Source organism: Nicotiana tabacum, chromosome 13 (genome assembly GCF_000715075.1).
Source record: "Nicotiana tabacum cultivar K326 chromosome 13, ASM71507v2, whole genome shotgun sequence".
In the NCBI taxonomy this organism is placed as follows: domain Eukaryota; kingdom Viridiplantae; phylum Streptophyta; class Magnoliopsida; order Solanales; family Solanaceae; genus Nicotiana; species Nicotiana tabacum.
The window spans coordinates 62,625,336-62,631,535 of record NC_134092.1 but is presented as its reverse complement, the minus strand read 5'-3'; positions in this window follow the sequence as shown (position 1 = coordinate 62,631,535).

The following is a 6,200-nucleotide window of genomic DNA, read 5'->3' as shown; positions in this document are numbered from 1 at the left end:
TAGCACTGTTAGGCAATCTATCAAAATTTCTAGGTTGACTAACAATGAGGCCGAGTACGAGGCCATGATTGCAGGTCTCGAGCTAGCTAAAAGCTTAGGAGCAGAAGTCATTAAAGCAAAGTGTGACTCTTTACTGGTGGTGAACCAAGTAAACAAAACTTCCGAAGTTCGAGAGGATAGAATGCAAAGGTATTTGGACAAGCTGCAGGTAACCTTGCACCGTTTCAAGGAATGGACTTTACAGCATGTATCTCGAGAACAAAATAGTGAGGCCGATGAACTTGCAAGTTTAGGGTCATTAGTCGAGGAAGATGAGATCAGCTCGGGGACTGTCGTTCAACTCTCGAGATCTGTGATCGGGGAAGGTCACGCCGAGATAAACTCTACAAGCTTAACCTGGGATTGGAGGAATAAATATATTGAATACTTGAAAAATGGAAGCTCCCATCGGACCCTAAAGAGTCAAGGGCCCTACGAACCAGAGATGCTTGATTCACAATGGCTGAAGATGGAACATTATACAGAAGGACATTCGATGGACCATTGGCAATATGCTTAGACACCGATTATGTTCTACGAGAGGTCCATGAAGGCACTTGTGGGAACCACTCCGGCACCGAATCACTGATTCACAAAATCATTAGAGCAGGATACTAATGGGATAGCATGGAAAAAGACACTAAGGAGTTTGTTCGAAAATGTGATAAATGTCAAAGGTTTGCACCGATGATCCATCAGTCCGGAGAACAACTTCATTCAGTCCTATCCCCATGGCCATTCATGAAGTGGGGGATGGATATCGCCGGCCCTCTGTCATCGGCCCCAGGTAAAGCCAAGTTCATTTTATTTATGACTGACTATTTCTCTAAATGGGTTGAAGCACAGACATTCGAGAAAGTGAGAGAGAAAGAGGTTATAGACTTCATCTGGGATCACATCGTATGTCGATTTGGGATACTTGCCGAAATAGTGTGTGACAATGGAAAATAATTTATCGGCAACAAAGTGACGAAATTCCTCGAAGACCACAAAATAAAAAGGATATTATCAACGCCGTATCACCCTAGTGGGAACAGACAGGCCGAGTCGACGAACAAGACTATTATTCAAAACCTAAAGAAAAGATTGAACGACGCTAAGGGGAAATGGAGAGAAATTCTACCCGAAGTCCTTTGGGCATATCGAACAACGTCAAAATCCAGTACGGGGGCAACCCCGTTCTCCTTAGTATATGGCTCCGAAGCCTTGATTCCAGTCGAAGTCTGGGAACCCAGTGCCAGGCTTCGACATACAACAGAAGAGTCAAATCACGAGGCTATGAGTACTAGCCTCGAATTATTGGATGAAAAACAAGAAGCCGCACTCGTTCGAATGGCTGCACAAAAGCAATGAATCGAAAGATACTACAATAGGAGAACCAACCTTCGCCACTTCAGAGTCGGGGACTTAGTCCTGAGGAAAGTCACCACCAACACTCGAGATCCTAGTGAAGAATAGCTCGGCCCAAATTAGGAAGGACCCTACCAATTCCTCGACGTCGTCGGAAAGGGATCTTATAAGCTCGGCACGATAGACGGCGAACAACTGCCAAATAATTGGAACATATCGCTTCTCAAGCGGTATTATTGCTAAGGTATGACTTTATTCCCTTTTTTCATTTATATATTCGACACTAACTCACTGCAGATGATCGATCGAAGATATCGAGACTTCAGGTTTTAAAGCACGCGTTGCACTTTTTTTTCCCTTAGATCGGTTTTTGTCCCAAGTGGGTTTTTCCGGTGAGGTTTTTAACGAGGCAACAATTATATGATACCTAAGGACGATTCAACAGTATCCAAGGCTTCTTTACAATCAACCTCGAATACTGGGGGGCATCACCCTCGGATGTTACATTTTTTAGGAAAATACTTCGTGTCAAAGGGTCTCGATAGAGAAGCTTTGTAATGGGCCAAATGGTCGAATGAACCGTGTCCGTATAGATTAGTCGAACCCCGATGGCAAAACATGTACGCATGTATAAATTATACAAAGAAGCATTCTTTCTATATCAAACATCTTGTGTCTCAAAGAAAATTTTCTACTATACAAGCTCCATACTTATGATTTTGTGAGAAATGGCTCAAAGGCCAAATGCAAATATATCTCGTACACTCGGGGACTGCCATCGACGATCGACATATTCGAGTAATCTAAACTCAAATTTATAAGACCTCAAAGAGGCACCCGTCGATCTATAGGCCAAGGGCATCACTCTCTGGGACTAACACTTCGAACAAGTTTGAAGTGTTATTGGAAAATAAGCCCAAGAGGCATACCCAAAGGCTAAGGCCAAATTAAAGCGGCTCGGAGACATCCAAATTCCGCAATAAAAATAGGCCTTCGAATTCTTTGAAAAAACGGTTAAAAAAGGCTACCCTCGGCATGTAATCAAAAGGGCTTGGATAAAATCAGCCCTCGAAAAACCTTAAGAGGTATTAAATTTTCTTAACACAAACGTGCTAAGGCACAAAAAGCAAAGGGGTTTCAATCGACATCGAACCCTCAAAAAACCCAATTGGTAAAGAATACATGTTAAGACATAAAAAAAAATTTTTTTACTAAGTCTTCTAAGCCGAAAAAGGGAAAAAATAGCCATCTTTTAGAGGCCATATCGGCCCAATCTAAAGAGCCTAAGGGCCAATACACTTGGAGTTTGAGATTTTGTTCTCACTCAATTTGTACCTAAGGGTTCCACTATTCCGAGCTCAAATAAAATATAGCTCGAGGATTCATCATTATTTGATATAAAACCTTAAGGGGTCTGTTACTATGAGTTCGGTTATAAAAGCAATACATTTACGGCTTCGATCAAGCCATCTGAAATTAAAATCCCGAACATATTGTTAAGCTCGGGGACTCGTCCTCGCTTAACTAAAAAACCTAAGGGTTTGTTCTACTCTGAGTTCGAGCTATTGCTCACTCGATTATAGAGGCTACAATAACCCGATTGCAACAAAGTTTTCACAAGGCAAAGGCAAAACAAAATTTATCATAAATCAGAAATCGGAGACGAAACGGAAAGAAAAGAAATCTTTCATATATGCAAAGTATTTACAAAGACCACTCAGGGTCTTACACAAAAAACAAAAGGAGGAAAAATCATAATTGCCTAGTTCGCCTCGGGAGCCGCATCTTCGGGAGCTTCATCTTCATCTCCGCTCTCGGAACCACTCACAGAGTCTTCTTCATCGGAAAGCAAAGCTCCGGCCTCGTTCTCCAAAACCTTCGCATTCTCTATATCAGTCATGAGGTCGAAGCCACAAGCATGTACCTCCTCAAGAGTCTCTCTTCGAGACTGGCGCCTAGTATGCTCGGCAAGACGGGACAATCTAACTTCAGCAGTGTCAGAAATTTCCTTTGCCCGAGTGTTAGCGGCTTCAGCGTCAATTCGGTAGGAGGCCATGAGTGCCTCTGCCTCGGATGTGGCCCTTGCAAGCTCCGTGGCCAACCGAGTCTCGAGCTCTTCAACCTTCTGGGCCCGGGCCAAGTTCTCCTCCTTCACACTTTGGAGTTGACGCTCAATCGAAGACAGTTGGGCCCGAACCGCTTCTTTCTCCGAGGCGAGACGGTCCATGTTCTGCTTCCACCCCAAAGTCTCTGCCTCTTTCATCTTAGCCTCCTCACGAAGCTGCTTAACCAATTCGGCCTTCTGTTGAACCTGTAGGATCAAAGTGTTAGTTGCCAATATCAAGTTAATACATAACAAGCTCCCAAAAATTTACATTACCCGTTGAATGAGCTCGGTCTGATCTCGATGAGTTCTTGTCAGCTCGGCTCGAATGCTCATGATCTCCTATTCTTTTTGCACATAGAGGAGTTTGAGGGCGTTTCTCTCCTCCGTAAACTTTTTGAGATCAGCCTTACATCGGGCCAGCTCAGCTCGGTACTTGGAAGACGTTTCTCGATGGAGCGCTGTAGCCTGTACGGAAAGAAAGGAAATCAGACTTAGAGAAATAAGAACAAACGCAAGCATGGTAGCATGGGCTAAAACTCACTTGGTTCAGAAGCCGCTGAGCCTCATCAAAAATTAGTGATGCGTCAAGGTAGGAAACATCATCGACCCCCGCGAAGCAACCAAAAAATATATCATCCCCTTCGGGGGCCGTCCCCACATCGGGGGTCCCTATGGACCGGGCATCCCGAAACTGCCCCTCAGAGAACGTGGGGTCGGGCAGCGAATAGTTAATATTAATTGCCCCGAGTGAGTCACTTGGGGCATTCTCTTCTCTTTGAAGGGCCTAAGAACTAGACCCTTCGGGCACACCCGCCGGTTGCTCATCACGACAGGAGGCATCATCAACACCCGATGATTCGGGGACTCTGCTCGGACCTTCCCCCGAGATCACCTCGGTCTACGGCCGAACCCCCTCGACCGTCACCGGCTCAGCAGCTTTCGAAGCTTCGATGCTTTCCCTCTTCCGAGCCACCAGCAGGCAGTCGGTATCTTCTCCCTTATCGTCTTCATCTCATAGCGTTTGGACTACATCGGCATGCAGAACGGCGAGATCAGTCTTCGACTTTCGAGCCCTACCTTTCTTGGGCCTTAGGGTATCTGGTGGCGAGGCCCTTATCTTTTTCTTATCTTTGGTCGGCTTCGGTACCTCCTCTTCCCCGAGGGGAGGTGGCCTCATAACGACATTATCTCCAAGACCTGTATGAGAAGATATCAAGTTAAAAGAAAGTATTTCACAGGAAAGCATCAAACACGGACAGGGGAACTTACCATGATTTTTGGCCTCCCATCGACCATTGGCCAAATCACGCCACGAGCGCTCAACATACGAAGAGGTTGAAACCAATTGTCGAACCCAACCTGCAAGGTCCGGGACTGCACCAGGAAATCAGGGGGAAGCTGCACCAAAAAGAAGAATATAGATGAGAAGAGGTAAAGGAAACATAACAAGTAATCAAACGTTATCGATGAAGTTCTACTTACGCTTCATGTTCCATTCTTCGGGGAATGACATCTTCTCGGCGGGGATTAAATCGGAGGTCCTGACTCGGGCAAACCGGCATATCCATCCTCGGTCCTTGTCCTCGTATATGCTCGAGAATAGCACCTTCGTGGCCCGACGCTGAAGCCTTATCAGTCCGCCCCGATAAAGATGGGGGCTGTATAGCCTAATGAGATGATCGAGGGTGAAAGACATCCCCCCGATCTTGCTCGAGAAGAATCTGAGCAAAATGACAATATGCCAAAAAGAGGGGTAGATCTGGCCTAGGATTACCTAGTATTGGCGGCAGAAGTCGATTATGACGGGATCGACGGAACCCAGTATGAAAGGGTAAGTATACACACTTAAGAACCCTTTCACATGAGTGGTGATGTCCTCTTCGGGGGTAGGAATCACCACCTCTTTATTCTCCCAGTGGCAGTCCTTTTTCACCTGCTCGAGATCGCCTTCAGATATCGAACAAATGTATCTAGACATGGGCTCTCATCGGCCAGGAACCGAAGAGGGTTTTTCGACTTTAAAGTCGGAAGTAAGTTCACATGGCCCGGGGATGCACTCTTCGATACGTGGCTCCACCGGTGTTTTGCCACCGGCCGACCTCGATGAGGAGGCCTTTTCTTCTTGAGTAACGGTCTTTGATGTTTTTGCCATTGCTATATGAGTTTTAAGGAAGGAAAAGGCAGAATTTGAATTTTAATAAGAGATTGGCAAACGGAAACCGACAAAGTTGATGGACTTGAAGAGAATAGAAGAGCTTTTGAAGATTAGAAGAAGTTTGAAAGTAAAGTTTGAAAAGATTATGAAGGTGGTCTATTTATAATAGCCACTTTGACGGTTTGAAAGCATTGGTGGCAGACCATCAACTGGCGTTAATTAATGACTTTGGGAACTGCGCAGACGCGACGCTTCAATCGCTTACATCGCGATGTTGACGTTATAATTGATCGAGGTACTAAATCAAAGGCTCAGTTCGTTTCTTCTCGTTACACTCCAAGAAACGAGGGGACTATCTGTATACGGTCAAAATCAGGCCTACCCGATTTTGCTGTTTGATCGAGACAAGGGAGTTGCATCGGGGGTAGCCTCGTAATAAATCAGACCCGAGCTCGAAGATGAGACATCAAGCCTAGAGATCGAAGTGTACGTTGAGACCGAGGCCAGCAATAATCGAGATCAAGTATGACCGACTTCGAGGGGAGCATA